Below are 27,374 nucleotides of genomic sequence, written 5' to 3'. Positions count from 1 at the left end.
TTGTTTATCTTTAGTAGCCTCTCTTACCGAGAAATGTCTCCTAGTGTTACCGCTGAGCCATGGTAGCTTGCTACTGCTCTGGAACACTTAGGCTGGCCGGCATGTGTCCTTCTTCGTTCCTGTGTCTGTCCCTTCGGGGAAATGTCACGCTTTGAGTACCGGAGTCCTGTTAGCCCGCTACAGCCCGGTTTACCGGAGTCCTGCTAGCCCAGTGCTACAGCCCGGACCCACTTGCTGATGACCGACACGTTCGAAGCTGGGTCATGGATGCCTGTCCCTGTAAGTCTGTGCCACTTTGGGTTTACGACTAGTCATGTCAGCCCGGGCTCCCTATCATATGGATGCTAGCGACACTATCATATACGTGAGCCAAAAGGCGCAAACGGTCCCGGGCAAAGGTAAGGCGACACCCGTGGGGATACCGTGCGTGAGGCCGCAAAGTGATATGAGGTGTTACCGGCTAGATCGATGTGACATCGAGTCGGGGTCCTGACAGCGTTGGCATCAGAGCCGGACTGCCTGTAGGTTCTCCAAGCCAAACTGGTCGATGTTGAGTCTAGAAATTCTTTAGTTATATGTAGGGGAATTGTTTGTGGGATGGAACGTAAGGCTCTTTTTACTCCTTTATCTTATGACATTCTGATCTGAGTCAGTCCATTCTTCTACCGGGGGATAAGGAATTAGGATCTGTTCTCTCTATCAGGATCACGTGTTACTAATCAGTAGTACCTTATAAGTTTGATGGATACAAGCCTAGTTCAGTTCTACTACCACATTATGTTGTTAGAATGGATTCAAAACTTTGATATGATGATGATGAGTGTGTATGTAATCCTTTGTCAAATGTCTCAAAATCCTTCTTGAGCATTTACAGCTGTTATGCTGCCGAAATTTTGCTAGAAATTCTAATGCCCTTGCATTATGATTGTGCTTTCAGATGGCCACTCGCGACCTCAATCAAGTGGTTCGCCTGACTCGATGCCTAGATGTACCCGGCCATACTGCTAAGTTGGTCAGGGTAATGACTGAGGCTGGATACCGCTGGTATCCCGAGTACACGGTCGAACAGCAATTCCGAGACTTTAATCAAAGCCAGTATCTCTGCACTGTCAGGATATTTCCATCTTATCCTGGATCCACCGAGCCTCTTCACTGCTCCTATGGACTCGGGGTTACTATTGAGATGGCTGTGCAGGACGCCGCCTACTCTATGATGACCATTATGCGAGTCAGATCTGGTTTATTTCGGGACTCTGATTTCCGGTATATGCCAGGATCACTTCCGGGAGCACAAGGGTATCTCCAGGCTATCTATGCTGACCCCACTCAGGACGATTCACGGACTCGCACCACTGCTGAGATGCTCGAGGATAAGGACCGTGAAAATCGGGCCTTGAGGTTAGAGCTCTTCAATACCCGTGCTGACCACTGGGCCACTTTGACTCGGTTCGCACCGGCAGTGCAAGCTGGATATTCAGATATGCGTGATCTCTATCCTGTGAGATCTGCTCTGCCAGATGTGATGGTTTGGCGTGATGTAGGAGGCATCACCCCACCTCGCGGTCCCCGCAGACCACCGTCTGTCGGTCCACGACCTCATCCTAGCCCCTATGGTCCACAAGCTCCGCGAGATCGTCTGTTTCCGGATGATCATGTTGAGCTTCCAGGCTATGGAGGTGACTTCTACGAGGACTACTACGGATCGGTCTGAGTTAGTGGTAGTATCACTAGTTCGCACTAGCTGTGTCGTCTATCGTCCCGCGTGACTCGTGGGATATGACCTAGTATGTACTCTTTCCGGAGGTGTAGAAAAATAATGTATAGGAGCTTGGAATGCCTCCGATGAGATGTAATCCTCTTCTCACCGTAATAGTACTTTGTTTGGTCTTGTACTAAACCCTGTATGGTGTGTATGACGATGGAATAAAAGAAGCAGTTTCTGTATCTACCATGTCATACGGATGATCATCTTGCATTTCGAGTTATTCCTTACATTTTTATCCTATGTCGGAATCTTATCATCCTGACTAAATCATTGTCTTGTTTACCTAGGATGGTCAACACGCGCGCTAACCCTGCTTCTCAGGAGCAGGCCGAAGGCAGTGAAGGCAGGAATGAAAATCTGCCTCATCCTCCTTCACTAGCCGAGGTTATGATGGAAGCTGAGAGAAACAAGCGGGAGACCAATCGTTTGTTGGAGCGTATTGAACAGAACACAGCACACCATCAGAGGGCTAACATGGTGTCACTCAGTGATTTCATCAAATTACATCCACCCACGTTCCACCACTCCGTCGAGCCTCTCGACACTGATGACTGGCTTCGCAGTATTGCTCACAAGCTGCGTTCCGCGCTGGTAGCGGAGGCTGACAAGGTCACCTTTGCTGCATATCATCTTGAAGGCCCTGCCAGTCTATGGTGGGAGAATTATGGAGCTATGCGCCCAGCGGGCCATGTCACTACTTGGGCTGAATTCAGCGAGGCTTTCCGTGAACATCACATTCCGGAGGGTCTCATGGACCGTAAACGTGAAGAATTTTGCAGTTTCACCCAAGGCCGACTTTCTGTGGATGCTTACAGCAGGGAGTTTGGTAACCTCGCACGATATGCAACCGAGGAAGTGTCTACTGACGCCAAGAAGCAAGCAAGGTTCCGTAAGGGCCTTAGTCCTGAGCTTTGCCGCGACCTCCGTCTGCATGAGTGCACATCTTTTCAGAAACTTGTCAACAAAGCCATCAGTGCTGAAACTGGTCAGACTGACTATGACGCAACACGCAAGCATGGCCGTGACATGGGATCCTCATCCGGTGCTGGTCCTCAGAAGCGCCGTGTGTGGGTACCCAACACCGCCCTGCCACCCAGGTTCACACCGAGGCCATCTTTCCAAGCGCCTCGCCCTGTTCAACAGTCTGCACCGGCCAAGCCCTATGGGGGTCCAACTAACAATGCTCCTCCACGTACCAGTTCCGTGACTTGTTTCAAGTGTGGGGAATCTGGTCACTATATGCGTGAGTGTCCCCAGACCAACCCCAATCAATCTGCTAAAGCTGTTGGCCGTGGCAAGCCGACAGGAAAAATATTCCACGCCAAGCCGGTCACCGCCTCACGTGGCCATGTCAACTGTATCTCTGCCGCAGAAGCTCAAGAGGATCCCAACGTCGTTCTCGGTACGCTTCTTGTCAATTGCCACCCGGCATCTGTTCTTTTCGATACAGGAGCCTCTCATTCTTTTATATCTGAAAACTATGCTCGTTTGCACAACGTCGCATTCGGTGATATGCCAACCTCTATGGTAATTCAAACTCCGGGATCCAAATGGCAAACTTCTAGAGTAAGCCATGGAAATGAAATCCAAGTCGACAGACTTGTTTTCCTTGCCTCTTTGATAGCCCTTAAATTTTCAGATATTAATATCATTTTGGGTATGGACTGGATGTCAGCTCATCATGCCAAAATTGATTGCTTCTCTAGGACTGTTCAACTCACCCATCCTTCGGGGAAGATAGTCAATGTCTTGACCCGATTAGCCAAGCGACAATTATATTCTCTTAACGCCAGCCCTTTGCCAGACCTTGAGGATGTTCCGGTAGTCCGTGACTTCCCGGATGTCTTTCCAGAGGAATTGCCAGGTGTTCCACCTGATAGGGATGTTGAGTTTGTAATAGACCTCATTCCAGGAACCGTTCCGATTGCTAGAAGACCTTATAAGATGGCACCCCTAGAACTAGCCGAGCTTAAGAAACAACTCGATGAGTCCTTGAAAAAGGGTTTCATCCGACCTAGTTCATCTCCGTGGGCTTGCCCCGTTCTCTTCGTCAAGAAGAAGGATGGTACGGACCGGATGGTTGTAGATTACCGACCTGTCAATTTGGTCACGATCAAGAACAAATATCCGCTTCCCAGGATCAACGACCTGTACGATCAGCTCGCTGGATCCTCAGTCTTCTCCAAGATGGATTTGAGGTTGGGCTACCATCAAATCAAAATCAGAAACGGGGACATTCCTAAAACGGCCTTTGTTACTCGTTATGGCCAATACGAGTACACCGTCATGTCCTTCGGTTTAACCAACGCTCCAGCCACCTTTTCTCGGTTAATGAACTCAATCTTCATGGAGTATTTGGATAAATTCGTCGTGGTTTACCTCGATGATATACTCATCTACTCCAAGAACGAGGAAGAACATGCCGAACATCTAAGGCTAGTGTTGAAGAAACTTCGAGAGCATCGCCTTTATGCCAAATTTTCTAAATGTGAATTCTGGTTGTCAGAAGTGACCTATTTGGGTCATGTAATATCTGGTAAAGGTATTGCTGTTAACCCTGAGCGAGTTCAAGCCGTCCTTAACTGGACTCCACCTGAATCGGTCAAGCAAGTTCGGAGTTTTCTAGGCTTAGCGAGCTATTGTCGTCGCTTTGTCGAGAACTTCTCCAAGGTTGCCAAACCTCTAACCGAACTCCTCAAGAAAGATAAGAAGTTCGAGTGGACTCCACAATGTGAGCACAGCTTTCAGGAACTGAAAAGACGCCTGACCTCTGCTCCCGTACTGGTACCGCCAGACTTCTCCAAGGATTTTGTTATCTACTGCGACGCCTCACGACAAGGACTAGGTTGCATCCTCATGCAAGATCGACATGTAATTGCCTACGCTTCACGGCAATTGCACCCACATGAGGAGAATTATCCTACTCATGATCTAGAGCTTGCAGCCGTAGTCTATGCACTTAAGACTTGGCGACATTACCTCCTCGGTAATCGTTGCGAAATATTCACTGATCACCAAAGTCTGAAGTACATTTTCACCCAACCGGATCTGAACCTTAGGCAAAGACGTTGGGTTGAGTTGATCACAGACTTCGATTTAGGGATAACTTACACCCCAGGGAAAGCCAACGTCATGGCTGATGCGCTAAGTCGTAAATCTTATTGTAACAACCTGATGTTACAACAAAGTCAACCGCTTCTCCATGAGGAATTTCGGAAGCTTAACCTTCACATTGTTCCTCAAGGTTTTCTTTCCACCTTGGTGGCAAAACCTACCCTTACGGATCAGATTATCAAAGCACAGAAGGTAGATCCGGGAATCTCCCGCATCAAGAGAAACATTCAGAAAGGAATTGCGAATTGCTTCTCCATTAATGATCAAGGGGTCGTATACTTCGGGAATCGACTAGTGGTTCCCAAGGTGCGAAACCTGAGGCGTTTGATCCTTAAGGAAGCTCATGAATCTCCCCTCACCATTCATCCCGGTAGCACTAAGATGTATCAGGACTTACGCCAGAGGTTCTGGTGGACTAGGATGAAGAGAGAAATTGCTCAGTATATTGCTAATTGCGACGTTCGTCATCGTGTAAAAGCAGAGCATCAACGGCCTGCTGGCACCCTTCAACCCTTAGCTATTCCTGAATGGAAATGGGATAAAATTGGTATGGATTTCATTACCGGTTTTCCCAGGACCAGGAGAGGGAATAATGCTATCTTCGTCGTTGTCGATCGTCTTTCCAAAGTAGCCCATTTCCTACCTGTTCGTGAGAGTATAACCGCTAGTCAGCTGGCAGACTTATACATCTCCCGAATAGTGTCCCTTCATGGTGTTCCTTTGGAAATTAACTCGGATCGAGGAAGTCTTTTCACCTCTCGATTTTGGGAAAGTTTCCAAAATGCTATGGGAACTCGTCTCTCCTTTAGCACCGCTTTCCACCCTCAGTCGAGTGGTCAAGTGGAATGCGTCAACCAGATTCTAGAAGACATGCTTCGAGCCTCTGTTATCTCATTCGGAATGGATTGGGAGAAGTGCCTTCCATTTGCCGAATTCGCTTATAACAACAGCTATCAATCTAGCTTGGGTAAAGCCCCTTTTGAAGTTCTCTATGGACGACGGTGTCGAACACCCCTTAACTGGTCAGAGACCGGGGAAAGACAATTCTTTGGCCCGGATATGATTCAGGAAGCAGAAGAACAAGTTCGCATCGTTCGTGAAAAGTTAAAAACAGCCCAATCTCGTCAAAAGAGTCAATATGACCGAAAACATAAGGCTATGACTTTCGAGGTTGACGAGAAGGCTTATCTTCGGGTCACCCCTCTGAAGGGAACCCATCGTTTCGGTATCAAAGGAAAATTGGCTCCTCGTTACATTGGACCTTTTCGCATTCTCGCCAAACGAGGAGAAGTTGCCTACCAGTTAGAACTACCTCCGCATCTCTCCAGAGTCCACGATGTCTTCCACGTTTCTCAACACAGGCGTTGCTTCTCGGATCCTATCCGTGAAGTGGACCATGAAACGCTTGATCTCCAAGATAATCTTACATATCGAGAGTACCCCATTCGTATCCTCGATCAGGCCGAGCGTACCACTCGACGTCAGAACATCAAGTTCCTGAAAGTTCAGTGGTCTCATCATTCTGAGGATGAAGCAACTTGGGAAAGGGAGGATCGTCTTCGACTTGAGTATCCCGCCTTCTTCCCGGAGGAACCCAAATCTCGGGACGAGATTCTTTTGAGTGGGGGTGAGTTGTCACACCCTAGCTAGTTATGCATTAGAGTGTTGCATCATGTTTACTCTTTCATCAGAAACTTGAAATGGGGATCTGTGAAACCCTCAGAATCATTTTGAAAATGATCCAAATAAAAATTTCTCCAAAAGGGTCCAAGAAAATGCTCATGTGGCTCTCTGAAAATATTGGACAGAGATAAAAATCAAACCAATATTTTTAGGAGCTCATAGGTATTTATTTTGGGCATTTGGAATTAATGCATAAATATTTGCTTTGGAAATATATTAATTATATATATTAATATATGTCCAAATATTATGCCATTTATAAAGGAGCTCTGAAATAATATATCTAGCCCCTGCAAAAAATTGGCATAAGTTAAATAAATGATTTAATATATTATTTAAATCAAAACAAAAGTCAGAAATTAGAAAACAGAAAAAAATAAAAGGGAGAAGATTACCTGGGCTCCTCCCTGTGCAGCCCAGCCAGCTGGCCGGCCCAGCCAGCAGCCGGCCCAGCCCACCTCCCTCCTCTGTCGTCTTCGTCCCGACAGAGGGAGGGGAGTGTGGCCGGCGCGCGCGCGCGCCACCGCGCCACGCCACCTCTCTCCCTGCCTGCCTGCCCTCCCCTCCTCGCCTCGATGCCCTGGACGACGCCACGCCTCTCCCCCTGCTCTCTCTCACTCTCCCCCGGCTCTCCCCTCCTCTCCCTCGCTCTCTCTCTCACACGGCCGAACACCACCGTCGCCGCCGTTCGCCATAGCAGCCATCTCCGGCCACCCCTCGCTCCCCCGACTAGCTCAGAAGCTCCGCCACAACCCCCTCTTCCTCCCCACCGCTCCACGGGCCTCCGGAAGCCCTGCATCGCCGCCACGTCGCGGTTCCCCTCTTCGGGCTCCGACCACCGTCGCCGTCGATTCGCCGTCTCCAGCGCGTCCCCGAGCCCGCTTCGACGCCCACTGCAACCGCGGTGAGCTACGCCACCGTTTCCCCCTCTCCTCCCCCTCGTTCCCTCACCGTAGCCTCCTCCCCACCATGGCCGAACCTCCGCCGTCGCCGAGCTCGCCGTCGACGCAGCTCCGGTGACCATTTGGTCACCCCGGCGAGTCCAACGAGTTCGTAAGACCCCGTAGAGCATCCCTAGCGCCTCGCTTCGCTCGCCTTCGAGCTCCAACCCCTTTCCCGTGCACGACCGAACCCCGGCGGCCGCAGCCGAGCTGGCCGCCGTCGATTCCGGCCACCTCCGGCACGACCACCACCACCATTCGATGCGCGGGAGCAAGGGCTCTTCAACGAGCCCAAGCACGGCCTCTCCCGTGCCCTATAGCGCGATTCCGCATCGCGCCGCCGTCTCGGGCCTCGCCGGCGTCACGTCGCCGGTGGGTTTGACCCACTTTGACCACGGCAGGAAACCCCCTGAGTCCCTGACAGGTGGGCCCAGCCCTGTAGCTAATTAGGATTAGCACTAACCACTGTTAGTTAACCCCCTGACACTGACCAGTGGGCCCCAGCGCCACTAATTAGTAATTAGGATTAATTTAACCCTGTTTAACCCCCCCTGTCACTGACGTGTGGGCCCCACACGTCAGGTTTGACTTCAGCCAGCCGTAGTTGACCACTGACGTCATGCTGACGTCATGCTGGCGCAATAATTGTATTTCTGGATTTAATTTAAATCAGGAAATTCCAGAATATTATTTAAACTTCAAAAATTCATAACTTTTATTCTGTAACTCCAAATTGGACAAATTATATATGAAAAATGATCAGAAAAATCCAATCTATCCATCTGTACTATTTTCATGCATGATCAAACAAGTTAAACTGATGTTTTAAGCAGAACAAGGAAAAGCACTTTAAAAGGCCATATTTGAATTTGAAATTTGAATCCTTGATTCAAATTTGTTCAAACCCTTCTGGTTTTAGTTGCATTAGCCCAACGCACTCATATTGCCATGTTTCATGCATGCATCATATTGTTGCACATTGTTTGGTGATGTTGTGTATCGGTGTCCTTTGCGACAGGTTCTGCCTCCGAGGAGTACCGTGATTACCCTAACGAAGAACCGTATCAGTGCATCGAACCATCAGGCAAGCAACCAACCATTTGATCATATCGATACAATCCCATGTTCTCGCTCCTGCTCTCTTTTACTGCATTAAGACAACGCGATTCAAACTGCTGTGTGCTACGGTAGTTGAACCCATTTCCTCTGCATGACCTGTCATTGCCACAGTAACTAGATGAAACCCACTAGCATGTGTAGGAGTTGATTGAGCCCTATGTATGTGTTGTTCCTACCCTGCTATGCCTGCTATGCTTAGAGTCGTGTCAGGTCTGGTTCATCTGGGTGATGGGCTAGAGTGAAATGATTATGTCGGTAATGAGAGTGGTGTGGTGAACACGATTTGGTAAAGGTATCGATGAAAGGCCATGTAGGAGTACATGGTGGGTTGTTTCATTGAAGCCGACCTTAAGCACTGAGATCTGTATGTGTGATTTAAGAATCAGCTACTACCATGCATTGGGCCCGAAACCAATGGACCCTCTCGGCTTCTTATTCACCCTAGTTCTCCGTCCAGGAGTTGCAAGTAGTTTCTGGTGTTTGTAGCCTACTGGAGGCCGTGGACAGCGCTGACCGTAGGGGTGGGCTGTGATGCGGTAGGTACGTGGCACGGTGTATCGAATACCCGTTAGGTATCTCGGGAACCCTGTTCACATCGTTCGGGGCCGTATGGGAAACCTCGGCCGGACTCCCTGCGGATGGAACCTGGATAGGCGATAAACCTGGACTGGAGGCTTAGGTGATTAGGTAGGTCGTGGCCGACACCCACGTTGGGCTTCCGCTTGAAGGTTGCCGAGTACATGTCGTGTAAACGACGATAAGTGGTGAGAGCGTGTATGAAGAAGTACACCCCTGCAGGGTTAACATGATCTATTCGAATAGCCGCGTCCGCGGTAAAGGACTACTTGGTTGCCTATACAGTTCATAGACAAGTAAATGGAAACTACTAAAAGCCTCAAGATAAGTGTGAGTGCCGAGGATGGCTCTTCCGTAGGAAGACGGAGGTGGATCCTCGGTAGTGTATTGAAGTGGTGAGTAGTGGACTCGTGTGCGCAAAACCATTTCAAGTTGGAGTATCGTAGGATAGTCGAGCCAAGAGTCAAAGCTGGCATTGCTGCAATAACTCCACCAACCCTTCTTGATAATATGCATGTATGTAGGATCTGATGTAAGTCTTGCTGAGTACCTTTGTACTCATGTTGCTATAATTTACATTTTTACAGAAGACGCTGCAACCCCTTCTGATGGGTTCTATGTAGACGTTGACATCAACGAGTAGGCTAAAGACCCAGGTGGTGACCCTGAGCTTGTGATGGACCACGTAGTATAGCTAGGCTTTCCAAGCCTCTTTTATTTTACTAGTCGTCTGTACTCAGACAAGTTACTTCCATTGCTGGTTTGTATGACTGTATGACTTGTATGTTGGGTCGTGAGACCCGTACCTTTGTGTATGTTATGTATGGCTCCCTGAGCCTTAAATAAAGTACTTGTGTCGTAGAGTCATGTTGTGATGCTTCGTTGTATTTGCACATATCGAGCATATTGTGTGTATGATTGAAATGCTTGGTATGTGTGGGATCTGACTATCTAGTTGTTTATCTTTAGTAGCCTCTCTTACCGGGAAATGTCTCCTAGTGTTACCGCTGAGCCATGGTAGCTTGCTACTGCTCTGGAACACTTAGGCTGGCCGGCATGTGTCCTTCTTCGTTCCTGTGTCTGTCCCTTCGGGGAAATGTCACGCTTTGAGTACCGGAGTCCTGTTAGCCCGCTACAGCCCGGTTTACCGGAGTCCTGCTAGCCCAGTGCTACAGCCCGGACCCACTTGCTGATGACCGACACGTTCGAAGCTGGGTCATGGATGCCTGTCCCTATAAGTCTGTGCCACTTTGGGTTTACGACTAGTCATGTCAGCCCGGGCTCTTTATCATATGGATGCTAGCGACACTATCATATACGTGAGCCAAAAGGCGCAAACGGTCCCGGGCAAAGGTAAGGCGACACCCGTGGGGATACCGTGCGTGAGGCCGCAAAGTGATATGAGGTGTTACCGACTAGACCGATGTGACATCGAGTCGGGGTCCTGACAATCTACTTAATGAAACATAAGTCTGAAACATTTGAAAAGTTCAAAGAATTTCAGAGTGAAGTTGAAAATCATCGTAACAAGAAAATAAAGTTTCTACGATCTGATCGTGGAGGAGAATATTTGAGTTACGAGTTTGGTGTACATTTGAAAAATTGTGGAATAGTTTCGCAACTCACGCCACCTGGAACACCACAGCGTAATGGTGTGTCCAAACGTCGTAATCGTACTTTACTAGATATGGTGTGATCTATGATGTCTCTTACTAATTTACCGCTATCGTTTTGGGGGTACGCTCTAGAGACAGCCGCATTCACGTTAAATAGGGCACCATCAAAATCTGTTGAGACGACGCCTTATGAACTGTGGTTTGGCAAGAAACCAAATTTGTCGTTTCTGAAAGTTTGGGGCTGCGATGCTTATGTGAAAAGGCTTCAACCTGATAAGCTCGAACCCAAATCGGAGAAATGTGTCTTCATAGGATATCCAAAGGAAACTATTGGATACACCTTCTATCACAGATCCGAAGGCAAGACTTTTGTTGCTAAATTCGGAAACTTTCTGGAGAAGGAGTTTCTCTCGAAAGAAGTGAGTGGGAGGAAAGTAGAACTTGACGAGGTAACTGTACCTGCTCCCTTATTGGAAAGTAGTGCATCACAGAAAACTGTTTCTGTGACACCTACACCAGTTAGTGAGGAAGCTAATGATGATGATCATGAAACTTCAGAACAAGATACTACTGAACCTCGTAGATCAACCAGAGTAAGATCCGCACCAGAGTGGTACGGTAATCCCGTTCTAGAAGTCATGCTACTAGATCATGATGAACCTACGAACTATGAAGAAGCGATGGTGAGCCCAGATTCCGCAAAGTGGCTTGAAGCCATGAAATCTGAGATGGGATCCATGTATGAGAACAAAGTATGGACTTTGGTTGACTTGCCCGATGATCGGCAAGCAATTGAGAATAAATGGATCTTCAAGAAGAAGACTGACACTGACCGTAATATTACCGTCTACAAAGCTCGACTTGTCGCAAAAGGTTTTCGGCAAGTTCAAGGGATTGACTACGATGAGACCTTCTCACCCGTAGTGATGCTTAAGTCTGTCCGAATCATGTTAGCAATTGCCGCATTTTATGATTATGAAATTTGGGAGATGGATGTCAAAACTGCATTCCTGAATGGATTTCTGGAAGAAGAGTTGTATATGATGCAACCAGAAGGTTTTGTCAATCCAAAGGGAGCTAACAAAGTGTGCAAGCTCCAGCGATCCATTTATGGACTGGTGCAAGCCTCTCGGAGTTGGAATAAACGTTTTGATAGTGTGATCAAAGCATTTGGTTTTATACAAACTTTTGGAGAAGCCTGTATTTACAAGAAAGTGAGTGGGAGCTCTGTAGCATTTCTGATATTATATGCGGATGACATATTATTAATTGGAAATGATATAGAATTTCTGGATAGCATAAAGGGATACTTGAATAAGAGTTTTTCAATGAAAGACCTCGGTGAAGCTGCTTACATATTAGGCATTAAGATCTATAGAGATAGATCAAAACGCTTAACTGGACTTTCACAAACAACATACCTTGACAAAATTTTGAAGAAGTTCAAAATGGATCAAGCAAAGAAAGGATTCTTGCCTGTGTTACAAGGTGTGAAATTGAGTAAGACTCAATGCCCGACCACTGCAGAAGATAGAGAGAATATGAAAGATGTTCCCTATGCATCAGCGATAGGATCTATCATGTATGCAATGCTGTGTACCAGACCTGATGTGTGCCTTGCTATAAGTCTAGCAGGGAGGTACCAAAGTAATCCAGGAGTGGATCACTGGACAGCGGTCAAGAACATCCTGAAATACCTGAAAAGGACTATGGATATGCTTCTCGTATATGGAGGTGACAAAGAGCTCGTCGTAAAAGGTTACGTTGATGCAAGCTTTGACACTGATCCGGACGATTCTAAATCGCAAACCGGATACGTGTTTACATTAAACGGTGGGGCTGTAAGTTGGTGCAGTTCTAAACAAAGCGTTGTAGCGGGATCTACATGTGAAGTGGAGTACATAGCTGCTTCGGAAGCAGCAAATGAAGGAGTCTGGATGAAGGAGTTCATATCCGATCTAGGTGTCATACCTAGTGCATCGGGTCCAATGAAAATCTTCTGTGACAATACTGGTGCAATTGCCTTGGCAAAGGAATCCAAATTTCATAAGAGAACCAAGCACATCAAGAGACGCTTCAATTCCATCCGGAATCTAGTCCAGGTGGGAGACATAGAGATTTGCAAGATACATACGGATCTGAATATTGCAGACCCGTTGACTAAGCCTCTTCCACAAGCAAAACATGATCAGCACCAAGGCTCCATGGGTGTTAGAATCATTACTGTGTAATCTAGATTATTGACTCTAGTGCAAGTGGAGACTGAAAGAAATATGCCCTAGAGGCAATAATAAAGTTATTATTTATTTCCTTATAATCATGATAAATCTTTATTATTCATGCTAAAATTGTATTAATCGGAAACATAATACATGTGTGAATACATAGACAAACAAAGTGTCACTAGTATGCCTCTACTTGACTAGCTCATTAATCAAAGATGGTTATGTTTCCTAACCATAAACAATGAGTTGTTATTTGATTAACGGGATCACATCATTAAGTGAATGATCTGATTGACATGACCCATTCCATTAGCTTAGCACCCGATCGATTAGTGTGTTGCTATTGCTTTCTTCATGACTTATACATGTTCCTGTAACTATGAGATTATGCAACTCCCGTTTACCGGAGGAACACTTTGGGTGCTACCAAACGTCACAACGTAACTGGGTGATTATAAAGGAGTACTACAGGTGTCTCCAAAGGTACATGTTGGGTTGGCGTATTTCGGGATTAGGTTTTGTCACTCCGATTATCGGAGAGGTATCTCTGGGCCCTCTCGGTAATGCACATCACTTAAGCCTTGCAAGCATTACAACTAAATGAGTTAGTTGCGGATGATGTATTACAGAACGAGTAAAGAGACTTGCCGGCAACGAGATTGAACTAGGTATGGGATACCAACGATTGAATCTCGGGCAAGTAACATACTGATGACAAAGGGAACGACGTATGTTGTTATGCGGTCTGACCGATAAAGATCTTCGTAGAATATGTAGGAGCCAATATGGGCATCCAGGTCCCGCTATTGGTTATTGACTGGAGACGTGTCTCGGTCATGTCTACATTGTTCTCGAACCCGTAGGGTCCGCACGCTTAAGGTTACGATGACAGTTATATTATGAGTTTATGCATTTTGATGTACCGAAGGTTGTTCGGAGTCCCGGATGTGATCACGGACATGACGAGGAGTCTCGAAATGGTCGAGACATAAAGATTGATATATTGGAAGCCTATGTTGGGATATCAGAAGTGTTCCGGGTGAAATCGGGATTTTTCCGGAGTACCGGGAGGTTACCGGAACCCCCCGGGAGTTATATGGGCCTTAGTGGGCCTTAGTGGAAAAGAGAAGGGGCTGCCCAAGATGGGATGCGCGCCTCCCTCCCTCCCCTAGTCCTATTAGGACAAGGAGAGGTGGCCGGCCCCCCTCTCTCTTTTCCCCCTCCGCGAATCCTATTCCAACTAGGATTGGGGGGAGGGGATCCTACTCCCAGTGGGAGTAGGACTCTCCTGGCGCGCCACCCTTGGCCGGCCAGCCTCCCCCCCTCTAGTCCTTTATATAAGGAGGCAGGGGCACCCCAGAAACACACAAGTTGATCCACGTAATCTATTCCTTAGCCGTGTGCGGCGCCCCCAGCCACCATAGTCCTCGATAATACTGTAGCGGAGTTTAGGCGAAGCCCTGCTGCTGTAGTACATCAAGATCGTCACCACGCCGTCGTGCTGACGGAACTCTTCCCCGACACTTTGCTGGATCGGAGTGCGGGGATCGTCATCGAGCTGAACGTGTGCTCGAACTCGGAGGTGCCGTAGTTTCGGTGCTTGATCGGTCGGATCGTGAAGATGTACGACTACATCAACCAAATGCTTCCGTTGTCGATATACTAGGTATGTAGATCACACTCTCCCCTTGTTGCTATGCATCACATGATCTTGCGTGTGCGTAGGAATTTTTTTGAAATTACTACGAAACCCAACAGGAACACGAAAGACCGAAAGGTCGAACATGAGTCGTATAGAAGATACGATCAACATGAAGATGTTCACCGATGATGACTAGTCCGTCTCACGTGATGATCGGACACGTCCTAGTTGACTCGGATCATGTATCACTTAGATGACTAGAGGGATGTCCAAGTGGGAGTTCATTAAATAATTTGATTAGATGAACTTAATTATCATGAACATAGTCAAAAGGTCTTTGCAAATTATGTCATAGCTCACGCTTTGGTTCTATTGTTTTAGATATGTTCCTAGAGAAAATTTAGTTGAGAGTTGATAGTAGCAATTATGCAGACTGCGTCCGTAAACTGAGGATTGTCCTCATTACTGCACAGAAGGATTATGTCCTTAATGCACCGCTCAGTGTGCTGAACCTCGAGCGTCTCTGTAGATGTTGGGAAACATCTGATATACACGTTTTGATGACTACGTGATAGTTCAGTGCGTAATCCTAATGGTTTAGAATTGTGGCACCAAAGACGCTTTTGAAACGTCGCAGAACATATGAGATGTTCCAAAGATTGAAATTGGGATTTCAGACTAGTGCCCACGTCAAGAGGTATGAGACCTCTGACAAGTTTCTTAAGCCTGCAAACTAAGGGAGAAAAGCTCAATCATTGAGCATGTGCTCAGATTGTCTAAGTACTACAATCGCTTGAATCGAGTGCGAGTTAATCTTTCAAATGAGATAGTGATGGTTCTCCATAGTCACTTCCACCAAGCTATTAGAGCTTTGTGATGAACTATAACATATCATGGATAGACATGATGATCCTTGAGCAACTCGCAATGTTTGACACTGTGAAAATAGAAATCAAGTAGGAGCATCAATTGTTGATGGTTAAACCACTAGTTTCAAGAAGGGCAAGGGAAAGAAGGGATACTTCATGAAATGGCAAATCAGTTGCTGCTCTAGTGAAGAAACCCAAGGTTGAACCCAAACCCGAGACTAAGTGCTTCTGTAATGAGTGGAACGGTCACTGAAGCACAACTACCCTAGATACTTGGTAGATGAAAAGGCTGGCAAGGTCGACAGATGTATTTTGAATATACGTTATATTATTGTGTACTTTACTAGTACTCCTAGTAGCACCAGGGTAATAAATACCGGTTTGGTTGCTAAGTGTTAGTAACTCGAAATAAAAGGCTATGGAGACTAGCTAAAGGTGAGATGACGATATGTGTTGGAAGTGTTTCCAAGGTTGATGTGATCAAACATCGCACGCTCCCTCTACCATCGGGATTGGTGTTAAACTGAAATAATTGTTATTTGGTGTTTGCGTTGAGCATATACATGATTGGATTATGTTTATCGCCATACGGTTATTCATTTAAGGAGAATAATGGTTACTCTATTTATTTGAATAATACCTTCAATGGTCTTGCACCTAAAATGAATGGTTTATTAAATCTTGATCGTAGTGATACACATGTTCATGCCAAAAGATATAAAATAGTAATGATAGTACCACATACTTGTGGCACTGCCATTTGAGTCATGTTGGTATAAAACGCATGAAGAAGCTCCATGTTGATGGATCTTTGGACTCACTCGTTTTTGAAAAGATTGAGACATGCGAACCATGTCTATTGGTAGATATGCATGAAGAAACTCCATACAGATGGATTGTTTGGACTCACTTGATTTTGAATCACTTGAGACATGCAAATCATACCACATGGGCAAGATGACTGAAAGACCTCGTTTTCAGTAAGATGGAACAAGAAAGCAACTTGTTGGAAGTAATGCATTTTGATGTGTGCAGTCCAATGAGTGATGAGGCACGCAGAGGATATCGTTATGTTCTTACTTCACAGATGATTTGAGTAGATGCTGAGTATATTTACTTGATGAAACACAAGTCTGAATTATTGAAAGGTTTAAGTAATTTCAGAGTGAAGTTGAAGATCGTCGTGACAAGAGGATAAAATGTCTATGATATGATCATAGAGATGAATATCTGAGTTATGAGTTTGGCACACAATTAAGACATTGTGGAAATTGTTTCACAACTAATACCGCCTGGAACACCATAGTGTGATGGTGTATCCGAACATCATAACTGCACCCTATTGGATATGGTGCATACCATGATGTCTCTTATCGAATTACCACTATCGTTTATGGGTTAGGCATTAGAGACAACCGCATTCACTTTAAATAGGGCACCACGCAATTCCGTTGAGACGACACCGTATGAACTATGGTTTAGAAAAACCTAAGTTGTCGTTTCTTAAAAGTTTGGGCTGCGACACTTATGTGAAAAAGTTTCAGGCTGATAAGCTCGAACCCAAAGCGGATAAATGCATCTTCATAGAATACCCAAAACAGTTGGGTATACCTCCTATTTCAGATCCGAAAGCAAAAGTGATTGTTTCTAGAAACGGGTCCTTTCTCGAGGAGAAGTTTCTCTCGAAAGAATTGAGTGGGAGGATGATGGAGACTTGATGAGGTTATTGAACCGTCACTTCAACTAGTGTGTAGCAGGGCACAGGAAGTTGTTCCTGTGGCACCTACACCACTTGAAGTGGAAGCTTATGATATGATCATGAAACTTCGGATCAAGTCACTACCAATCCTCATGGTCGAGTAGGATGCGTACTACTTCAGAGTGGCACGTAATCCTGTCTTGGACGTCATGTTGCTAGACAACAACGAACCTACGAGCAATGGAGAATCGATGGTGGGCCCGGATTCCGATGAATGGCTCGAGGCCATAAAATCCGAGAGAGGATCCATGTATAAAAACAAAGTATAGACTTTGGAAGAACTACTTGATGCTCGTAAGGTTGTTGGGTGCAGATGGATTTTAAAAGGAAGACGGACAATGGTGGTAAGTGTCACCATTAAGAAAGCTCGACTTGTCGTTAAGATGTTTTTTGACAAGTTCAAGGAGTTGACAACGATGAGACTTTCTCACTCATAATGATGCTAAGAGCCTGTTGGAATGATGTTAGCAGTTACTGCATTATTTATGAAATCTTGCAGATAGGATGTCAAAACATTGTTTCCTCGACAATTTTCTTGAGGAAAGGTTGTATGTGATACAACCAGAAGGTTTTGTCAATCCTGAAAGATGCTAACAAGTATGCAAAGCTCCAGCAATCCTTCTAAGGACTGGAGTAAGCATCTCGGAGTGGGAATGTATGCTTCGATCAAATGATCAAAGATTTTGGGTTTATACAAAGTTTATGAGAAACTTGTATTTCCAAAGAAGTGAGTGGGAGCACTATAGAATTTTTGATGAGTATATGTTGTTAACATCTTGTTGATCAGAAATGATGTAGAATTTCTGGAAAGCATACAAGGTTATTTGAAAAGTGTTTTTCAATGGAAAACCTGGATTAAGCTACTTGAACATTGAGCATCAAGATCTATAAGGATAGATCAAAACGCTTAATAGTACTTTCAAATGAATGCATACCGTGACAAGACTTTGAAGGAGTTCAAAATAGATCAACAAAGAAGGAGTTCTTGGCTGTGTTACAAGCTGTGAGCATTGAGTAAGATTCAAGACCTAACCATGGTAGAAGAGAGAGAAAGGACGAAGGTCGTCCCCTATGCTTTAGACGTAGGCTCTACAGTATGCTATGTTGTGTACCGCACCTGAAGTGTGCCTTGCCATGAGTCAGTCAAGGGGTACAAGAGTGATCCAGGAATGGATCACATGACATCGGTCGAACTTATCCTTAGTAACTAGTGGACTAAGGAATTTTCTCGATTATGGAGGTGGTAAAAGAGTTCGTCGTAAAGGGTTACGTCGATGCAAACTTTGACATTAATCCGGATGACTCTGAGGAGTAAACCGGATTCGTATAGTAGAGCGGTTATTTGGAATAGCTCCAAGTAGCGCGTGGTAGCTGCATCTACAAGATGACAGACAGATTTCTAAAGCACACATGGATCTAAAAGGTTCAGACCCATTGACTAATAAACCTCTCTCACAAGCGAGATATGAACAAACCCCATGGGTGTTGGATTCATTACAATCACATTGTGATGTGAACTAGATTATTGACTCTAGTGCAAGTGGGAGACTGTTGGAAATATGCCCTATAGGCAATAATAAAATGGTTATTATTGCATTTCCTTGTTCACGATAATTGTCTATTGTTCATGCTATAATTGTATTACCCAGAAACCGTAATACATGTGTGAATACATAGACCACAACATGTCCCTAGTAAGCCTCTAGTTGACTAGCTCGTTGATCAATAGATGGTCATGGTTTCCTGACCATGGACATTGGATGTCATTGATAACGGCATCACATCATTAGGAGAATGATGTGATGGACAAGACCCAATCCTAAGCATAGCACAAGATCGTGTAGTTCGTTTGCTAAAGCTTTTCTAATGTCAAGTATCATTTCCTTAGACCATGAGATTGTGCAACTCCCGGATACCGTAGCAATGCTTTGGGTGTACCAAATGTCACAATGTAACTGGGTGGCTATAAAGGTGCACTACAGGTATCTCCGAAAGTGTCTGTTGGGTTGGCACGAATCGAGACTGGGATTTGTCACTCCGTATGACGGAGAGGTATCTCTGGGCCCACTCGGTAATGCATCATCATAATGAGCTCTATGTGGCTAAGGAGTTAGCCATGGGATCATGCGTTACGGAACGAGTAAAGAGACTTGCCGATAATGAGATTGAACGAGGTATGGGTATACCGACAATCGAATCTTGGGCAAGTAACATACCGATAGACAAAGGGAATTGTATACGGGATTGATTGAATCCTTAACATCGTGGTTCATCCGATGAGATCACCGTGGAACATGTGGGAGACAATATGGGTATTCAGATCCCGCTATTGGTTATTGGTCGGAGAGATGTGTCGGTCATGTCTGCATGGTTCCCGAACCCGTAGGGTCTACACACTTAAGGTTCGGTGACACTAGATTTGTTATGGGAAATAGTATGTGGTTACCGAAGGTTGTTCGGAGTCCCGGATGAGATCCAGGACGTGACGAGGAACTCCGGAATGGTCCGGAGGTGAAGATCAATATATTGGACGAAGGTTATTGGAGTCCGGAATTGTTCTGGGAGTACCGGGTGACGACCAGCGTGACCGAAAGGTGTTTTGGAGGCCCCGACAAGCATTGGGGGGCCTTATGGGCCAAGGGTAGGGGGCACATCAGCCCACTAAGGGGTTGTGCGCCCCTCCCACCCCATCTCACGTAACGTGGAGAGGTGGGGGCGCCTCCCCTAGGGCAGCCACCCCTCTTGGCTTGGGGGGCAAGTTTCCTAGGGGTGGGGGCGCCCAAACCCATCTAGGGTTTCCCCTGTGGCCGCCACCCCTCCCCTGGGGAACCCTAGGGCACCTCCTCCACCCCTTCCCCCTATATATAGTGAGGGAGAGAGAGGGCAGCCGCACCCCCTTCCCTGGCGCAGCCCTCTCCTCCTCCAACTCCTCCTCCTCTTCCGCAGTGCTTGGCGAAGCCCTGCCGGAGAACCACGAGCTCCAACGCCACCATGCCGTCGTGTTGCTGGAGTTCTCCCTCAACTTCTCCTCTCCCCTTGCTGGATCAAGAAGGAGGAGACGTCCCCGGGCTGTATGTGTGTTGAACGCAGAGGCGTCGTCCGTTTGGCGCTAGATCGGATCTTCCACGATTTGAATTGCCACGAGTACAACTCCATCAACCGCGTTCTTTGTAACGCTTCCGCTTAGCGATCTTCAAGTGTATGAAGATGCACTCCCTCTCTCTCTCGTTGCTAGCATCTCCTAGATTGATCTTGGTGACATGTAGGGAAATTTTGAATTATTACTACGTTCCCCAACAAATATTCATATCACAATTAAGAAGAATTAGATTGAAATTATGCCAAGTAGCACTCCGCATCAAAAATTCTGTTTTTATCATTTACCTACTCGAGGATGAGCAGGAATTAAGCTTGGGGATGCTTGATACGTCTCCAACGTATCTATAATTTTTGATTGCTTCATGCCATATTATTACTGTTTTGGACATTATTGGGCTTTATTATCCACTTTTATATTATTTTTGGGACTAACCTATTAATCAGAGGCCCAGCCTAGAATTGCTATTTTTTGCCTGTTTTAGGGTTTCGAAGAAAAGGAATATCAAACGGAGTCCAAAAGGAATGAAACCTTCGGGAACGTGATTTTCTCAACGAACAAAACCCAGGAGACTTGGACCCTACGTCAAGACACAAAAGAGGAAGCCACGAGGTAGGGGGGCGCGCCCACCCCCACCAGGCGCACCCTCCATCCTCGTGGGCCCCTTGTTCCTCCACCGACGTACTCCTTCCTCCTATATATACCTACATACGCCCAAACAATCAGATACGGAGCCAAAACCATAATTCCACCGCCGCAACTTTTTGTATCCACGAGATCCCATCTTGGGGCCTGTTCCGGAGCTCCGCTGGAGGGGGAATCGATCACGGATGGCTTGTACATCAACACCATAGCCCCTCTGATGAAGTGTGAGTAGTTTACTTCAGACCTATGGGTCCGTAGTTAGTAGCTTGATGGTTTCTTCTCTCTTTTTGGATCTCAATACAAAGTTCTCCCCCTCTCTTGTGGAGATCTATTCGATGTAATCTTCTTTTTGCGGTGTGTTTGTTGAGACCGATGAATTGTGGGTTTATGATCAAGTCTCTCTATGAACAATATTTGAATCTTCTCTGAATTCTTTTATCTATGATTGGTTATCTTTGTAAGTCTCTTCAAATTATCAGTTTGGTTTGGCCTACTAGATTGATCTTTCTTGCAATGGCAGAAGTGCTTAGCTTTGGGTTCAATCTTGGGGTGTCCTTTCCCAGTGACAGTAGGGGCAGCAAGGCACGTATTGTATTTTTGCCATTGAGGATAACAAGATGGGATTTTCATCATATTGCATGAGTTTATCCGTCTACGTCATGTCATCTTGCTTAAGGCATTACTTTGTTTTCATTAACTTAATACTCTAGATGCATGCTGGATAGCGGTCGATGAGTGGAGTAATAGTAGTAGATGCAGGCAGGAGTCGGTCTACTTGTCTCGGACATGATGCCTATATACATGATCATACCTAGATATTCTCACAACTATGCTCAATTCTGTCAATTCCTCAACAGTAATTTATTTACCCACCATAGAATATGTATGCTCTCGAGAGAATCCACAAGTGAAACCTATGGCCCCCGGGTCTATCTTCATCATATTAATCTATCAATACTTAGTTATTTCCTTTTGCTTTTACTTTGTTTTTATTTTACTTTGCATCTTTACCATAAAAATACCAAAAATATTATCTTATCATATCTATCAGATCTCACTCTCGTAAGTGGCCGAGTAGGGATTGACAACCCCTATTTGCGTTGGTTGCGAGGATTTATCTGTTTTGTGCAGGTATGAGGGACTAACGCGTAGCCTCCTACTGGATTGATACCTTGGTTCTCAAAAACTGAGGGAAATACTTACACTACTTTGCTGCATCATCCCTTCCTCTTCGGGGAAAACCAACGCATGCTCAAGAGGTAGCATGGCGGAGGGGCGGGATCCCCTCCAAGATCGGATCTCCCCCTCCGTTCTCTTATGTTTCGCGTTCCCCAGATCTAGCCGAAAACCGTTTCTTATATTCCCGGAGATTTGTAACTCCGATTGCGCTGAGCTTTTAACACGATTTTTTCCGGATATAAGCTTCCTTGCGCCCGAAGTAGAGGTCCAACTGACGTACGAGGTGAGAACAACCCACCACGGCACGCCTGGCTCCTCTGGCGCGCCCTGGTGGGTTGTGCCCACCACGGGCCTCCGTCCGGTGATTCCAACTCCCAAAAATCACATATATTTCAAAATAATTCTCTATGAAATTCTATTGCATTTGGACCTCGTTTGATATGGATACTCTGCAATACAAAAAACATACAGAAAACAGGACTGGCACTGGACACTAGATCAATAGGTTAGTCCAATAAATCATATAAAAAGTTGCCAAAAGTATGTGAAAGTGATATAATATTGGCATGCAACAATCAAAAATTATAGATACGACGGAGACTTATCAGACGTGCCCCTCCCGGTGGCGCTCTTCACCGTCACCACCCTCACCTGCCTCTACATCAGCCTCTGGAAGTTCCCGGACGTGGCCAGGTTGCTGCGCCACACCTCCTTCCCCCATCTCCGGGAGCTCGGCATCTGCAGCGTCGTCATGGAAGACGGGGACATCGACTTGGTCGTCACCAAGAGCCCCGTCCCGGAGACCCTCAACATCCATGGATGCAACAAGGGGTTTCACCTTCGCCTCGTCGGCCACAGCCTCCGGTGCGTCCAAATTTGCGGCTCCGTCCTGGAGGACATCGCGATGGTAAAGGCTCCTCGCCTCGAGTGGCTCATCCTGGAGGATTTTCGGAGCAATGCCGGTGGCTTGTCCACCATGGTGAGGATTGGTGATGCTCCCAAGCTGCACGCATTAGGAATCTTGGAACCGGGGAGCACCATCCTAGAGATCCGAGACGGCATCTTCATGGTACATACATCCCCTGTTGGCATTCTAACATTTTTTGTTCAGTTAGCAAAATGTCCAGCTCATGGAGGTCCATGACTAAATATTAGATTTTTTTTGTTTTTTGTTAATTTGGGTTCTTTCCTGCAGGGCGGGATGAAGGCGAGCCCAAGCACCATGGCAACCAGCGTCAAGATCCTGAGTCTGAATGTGCGTTTCGGAAACCACACCGATGGAAAGATGGTTCTCTCCTTCCTCGGCTGCTTTCCCAATTTGAAGGCACTGTACATTACTATATTTTTCTTTCCATTTCATGTTTTGCTTACATTCATAGCGAATTCCATTTGTAGCAGCAGATTTTGTTCACTGCAGATGGTGTGGTTTAAGCTTTTGATTAATTAATTGTAGATAATGTACTATGCAATTCTCCTGATGTCAATGCTTTCCTTCTTAATCTATTGTTATAGCATCTCTCACCGTGGTCATATATCATACTACTTGGCAATATTCATGTTGTTGATGTTGTAAGTGGCATGCAGTGCTCCTTTCGGACTTACGGAATTTACACATGACAAACCAACACATTGCTACCTACAATTTTTTGGAGGCATGTGTAGTTTATCATATTACTCTAAACGGTGTCATATCAGGTCCTTCTTTATGGTTAATTAATATTTAATAGCAAGATATTTTTCATGGTTCACATCTGGAATTTTGTTTTAAAGAACACATTTCACAAAATATGCACATGGTTAGGACCTCCATCATGGCTATATTTGGTAAACTATGCACCTGTCAGGGCCCCCATCTTACAGAATTTTCATCAATGGAGAATATGTGTTTGATTTCTTCAGCAACAGCATTGATTGACCGGACCATGTTTTAGTTGCGATCGACAATGGTAGCAAGCACATGCATAGTTGAATGAGATCTTTGGAGATACTCTACAACTTGTTATATGCGAATAACAAACATGAGAGACTGCATAGTGCATACATCATATCAATTTCTGATCTTTCATGCGTGTTACTTCTTACTTGGTAGTTGGCTACTGGTAGTTGTTACTTTCTGCTAATTAATTTCATGTGTGAAAGTAATGATCATTGATTTGCATTGCTCTATCCAGTCAATGATCATCAGAGTGCTTCTGGTTTCTTTTCTTGTGAAATGTGATTCCTATGTTTATTTAATCAAACATAAATGATATGTTACATCTTTAATCAGTTGTAATTTAAATGCCAAGCGTTCCATTTATTATCAGCAATCAGGTTTTCTCTACTCAACTACACCAACTTTAGGAAGGCATTCTCCCCCTTCAGGACCTGTATTTCTGCTGCGAATGTTGCAAGTGGCATGCAGTGCTTGTTTCAGACTCATGAAACTTATATATAATTACCTTGCACATTCCTATTTCTGCCTACAGTTTGCTGGTGAATTGCGTGGTATTACCATAATGCCAGCTTAATGCATTGCTACTAGACTACATCTGCAATTAGTCATGTCCGACTCACTAATTACTACAAAGTTCTGGTCAGGCTTCTATTTATTCTTAGCCATGGAGAATAGAGTACCAAATGATAATGCTCGGATTGCATGTTAATTTCAGTAAGTTGTGACATTTGGTATGAAACTGGGTTGCACATTGCTGCCACCAGTTTGTTGGAGGTCTGTGTTGCATGCCATAATATCATATTGTTGCTGTGTTTCTATGCCGCATTTTATCAGCCAGTTATGTCTGATTAACTAATTACAAAGAAGGTGTCATGAAAATTCTTCTTGAAGAATGTATTTGGTAAATTTTGCACGTGTTAGGGGAGCTACACTGTGGCTCGAATGTGTTGCCTCACTTCGTAATTGTTATGCATGAACTGTAATCATGAGGCCCGCCTTAGTTGTTGTTGGTACTCCGTCTAGCTTCATGCATGGAAAGCATTGGCATGTCATATCTCTCCCATATATTAGAACCAACATTTATGTATGCATGTTATGATGTTTGTTTCACTGCACAATATCTGCCGCTTTTCAATTAACATGAAGCACTACGTGGTACTCCCTCTGTTTCATAATTTTTGTCATGGTTTTAGTTCAAATTTGAACTAAACCCCCAATCATGACAAGAATTATGCAACGGAGGGAGTATTAATTTGCATGGCATGTATTGGTATTATATACTCAGCATGATTCATTGAAGCTGAACTGTGAGTGATTGAAGTGCTTTTTTCCTGCAGTCCGAAAAATGTGATTATGAAGCTGACAGTGCCAGGCTGAACCTCAACTTTTGGAAGCTGGCCAAGCCCACTGAATGCATCAAGTCGTGCATCAAGGTGTTCTCTTACAGAGAATTCTGAGGGGAGCTCGGGGAGGTTGCCTTCCTCAAGTCCTTCTAGAGTGCGAGGGCACTGAGGACTGCGTCCATCTCCATGGCTAACCCGAGCTTCACGTCATTCTCGATGGATGAGGCGACTTCTAAATTGGAGAAAGCTTCTAACAAGATGGCCAGTAGATCCTGCCAAATGTTGCTTCTCGGGAGCACATGTCCTGAAGGAGGCAAGCCCTGGAGCTTCAAGAAAGGAACTGATTACTCCTTTGAGGACCCTTTCACAATGGTGGAGGTTCGCAACATAGCTTAATATCTGTGGGGCCAGGGCCGAGCCGGCAAAATCCGAGGCCCTGTGCCAAACTCGAAAATGGGCCTTACCTCACTAAATCTTTGATTTTTTTTGTTTCTTTCTACGCTTTTGGTAACCAGATTCATGTTTTCTAATCAAAGACATGACTTGGATCTTGCAATACGAGACACCTAATAGATGAAAAAAATAAATAGCTAGAAGAATTTTGCAGAACTAAATAGCGGACGTAAATTGCAACTCACAATCAAGGCCTCACGTGATCGCCGGTTATCAAAGCGATGATGCTTAAGAAATTGGAGATCGGAAGATGGCTTGAACCTTCCATTCCTTCATGTCCTCCCTGCCTCGCTGCCGTTCGTGGTCCTGCTCTCCTGATGTAAGGAGGAGAGCGAAGAATGGATATAACCTGCAATTTAGCTTAACTCGGCCGCCGGAGGAGAAAATCAATAGATTGGCTTTGTTCGTCTCAATGGATCGCTGGATTTTATTTTTCTTAGGCAGATCGATCGCTTTTTTGGAGAGAAGGCAGATCGATCGCTGGATGAGGCGCACGTCCCAATCAGGGCCTGTTTCACCCAGAGGAAAGACGGAAGGAGGCTCGTGTACAAAGGATAAAAGACCCAGCCAATTGGACTTTGCCTAGCCGTGCATACAAAATCTGAGGCCCCTAAAAACTGGGGGCCCTGTGCCGGCGCACAGGTTGCACCCCCATGGGCTCGGGCCTGTGTGGGGCAATGGAGTTTTTTTGGTATCTGCTTCTTTTGGCACCTGACTTTGGTGGTATTACGTTGCAGATTTTATGTTAAATTCGTGGTCCGATGTTTGGTGAGAGTCAGAAATACTATGGACTAACGATAGCTTGCTTGCCGCTTTACCTGTGTCATCAGTTTCCCATAGTATATGCTCCTTAAAACTTTTTGATTGCGGCAGCATGTTTTATATGTATTTTGTGGATCATGTCCTCCTAATCATCATGCAGATCAATTATCATCAGAACAATGGTCTTTAGGCATGCATTGTTTTGATTATACATGTCTTTGAACTTCATGGTTAAATATCTTTGGCCAATATAGCTTGAAACACCGGTACCATTTCATTTTTGGCCTTCCCTGCATGTTTGATTGAGCTTATCAATATTATTAGACTACATCAGTTATTAAAAAAATATTGTTACCTGTGGTACTCTTATACCTTTTATCATTTTGTTAGAAAATTTCCTTGATTTATAATTTTACATTGCACTGATTCTTGACATAAGCAAAGAAGAAGCGTACCGATGTGCAATGTAAAATATTTTTGGTATTGAGGATCCATTACTTTGCATATGAATCCTTTGACGTCTGCTAGCAACATATGAATGACCTGCATGATTCTCTAAACCAAAATGAGCTTATTTTTTATGTTCATATATGCTCTGCTAGGTACACGTGAGAAAATCCCAAATTCAGGCTTCAAAAGTCTGGATCCCA

The 27,374-nt window shown here is 45.3% G+C and overlaps 1 pseudogene; it reads left to right on the top strand.

Moving 5' to 3' along the window:
* Positions 1-25,623, top strand: part of LOC119357491 — an 87,241-nt pseudogene extending 61,618 nt beyond the window's left edge.
* Positions 25,624-27,374: the final 1,751 nt, after the last annotated feature.

Source organism: Triticum dicoccoides, chromosome 2A, assembly GCF_002162155.2.
Source record: "Triticum dicoccoides isolate Atlit2015 ecotype Zavitan chromosome 2A, WEW_v2.0, whole genome shotgun sequence".
In the NCBI taxonomy this organism is placed as follows: Eukaryota; Viridiplantae; Streptophyta; class Magnoliopsida; order Poales; family Poaceae; genus Triticum; species Triticum dicoccoides.
This window is presented reverse-complemented; position numbering and strand designations above follow the sequence as displayed.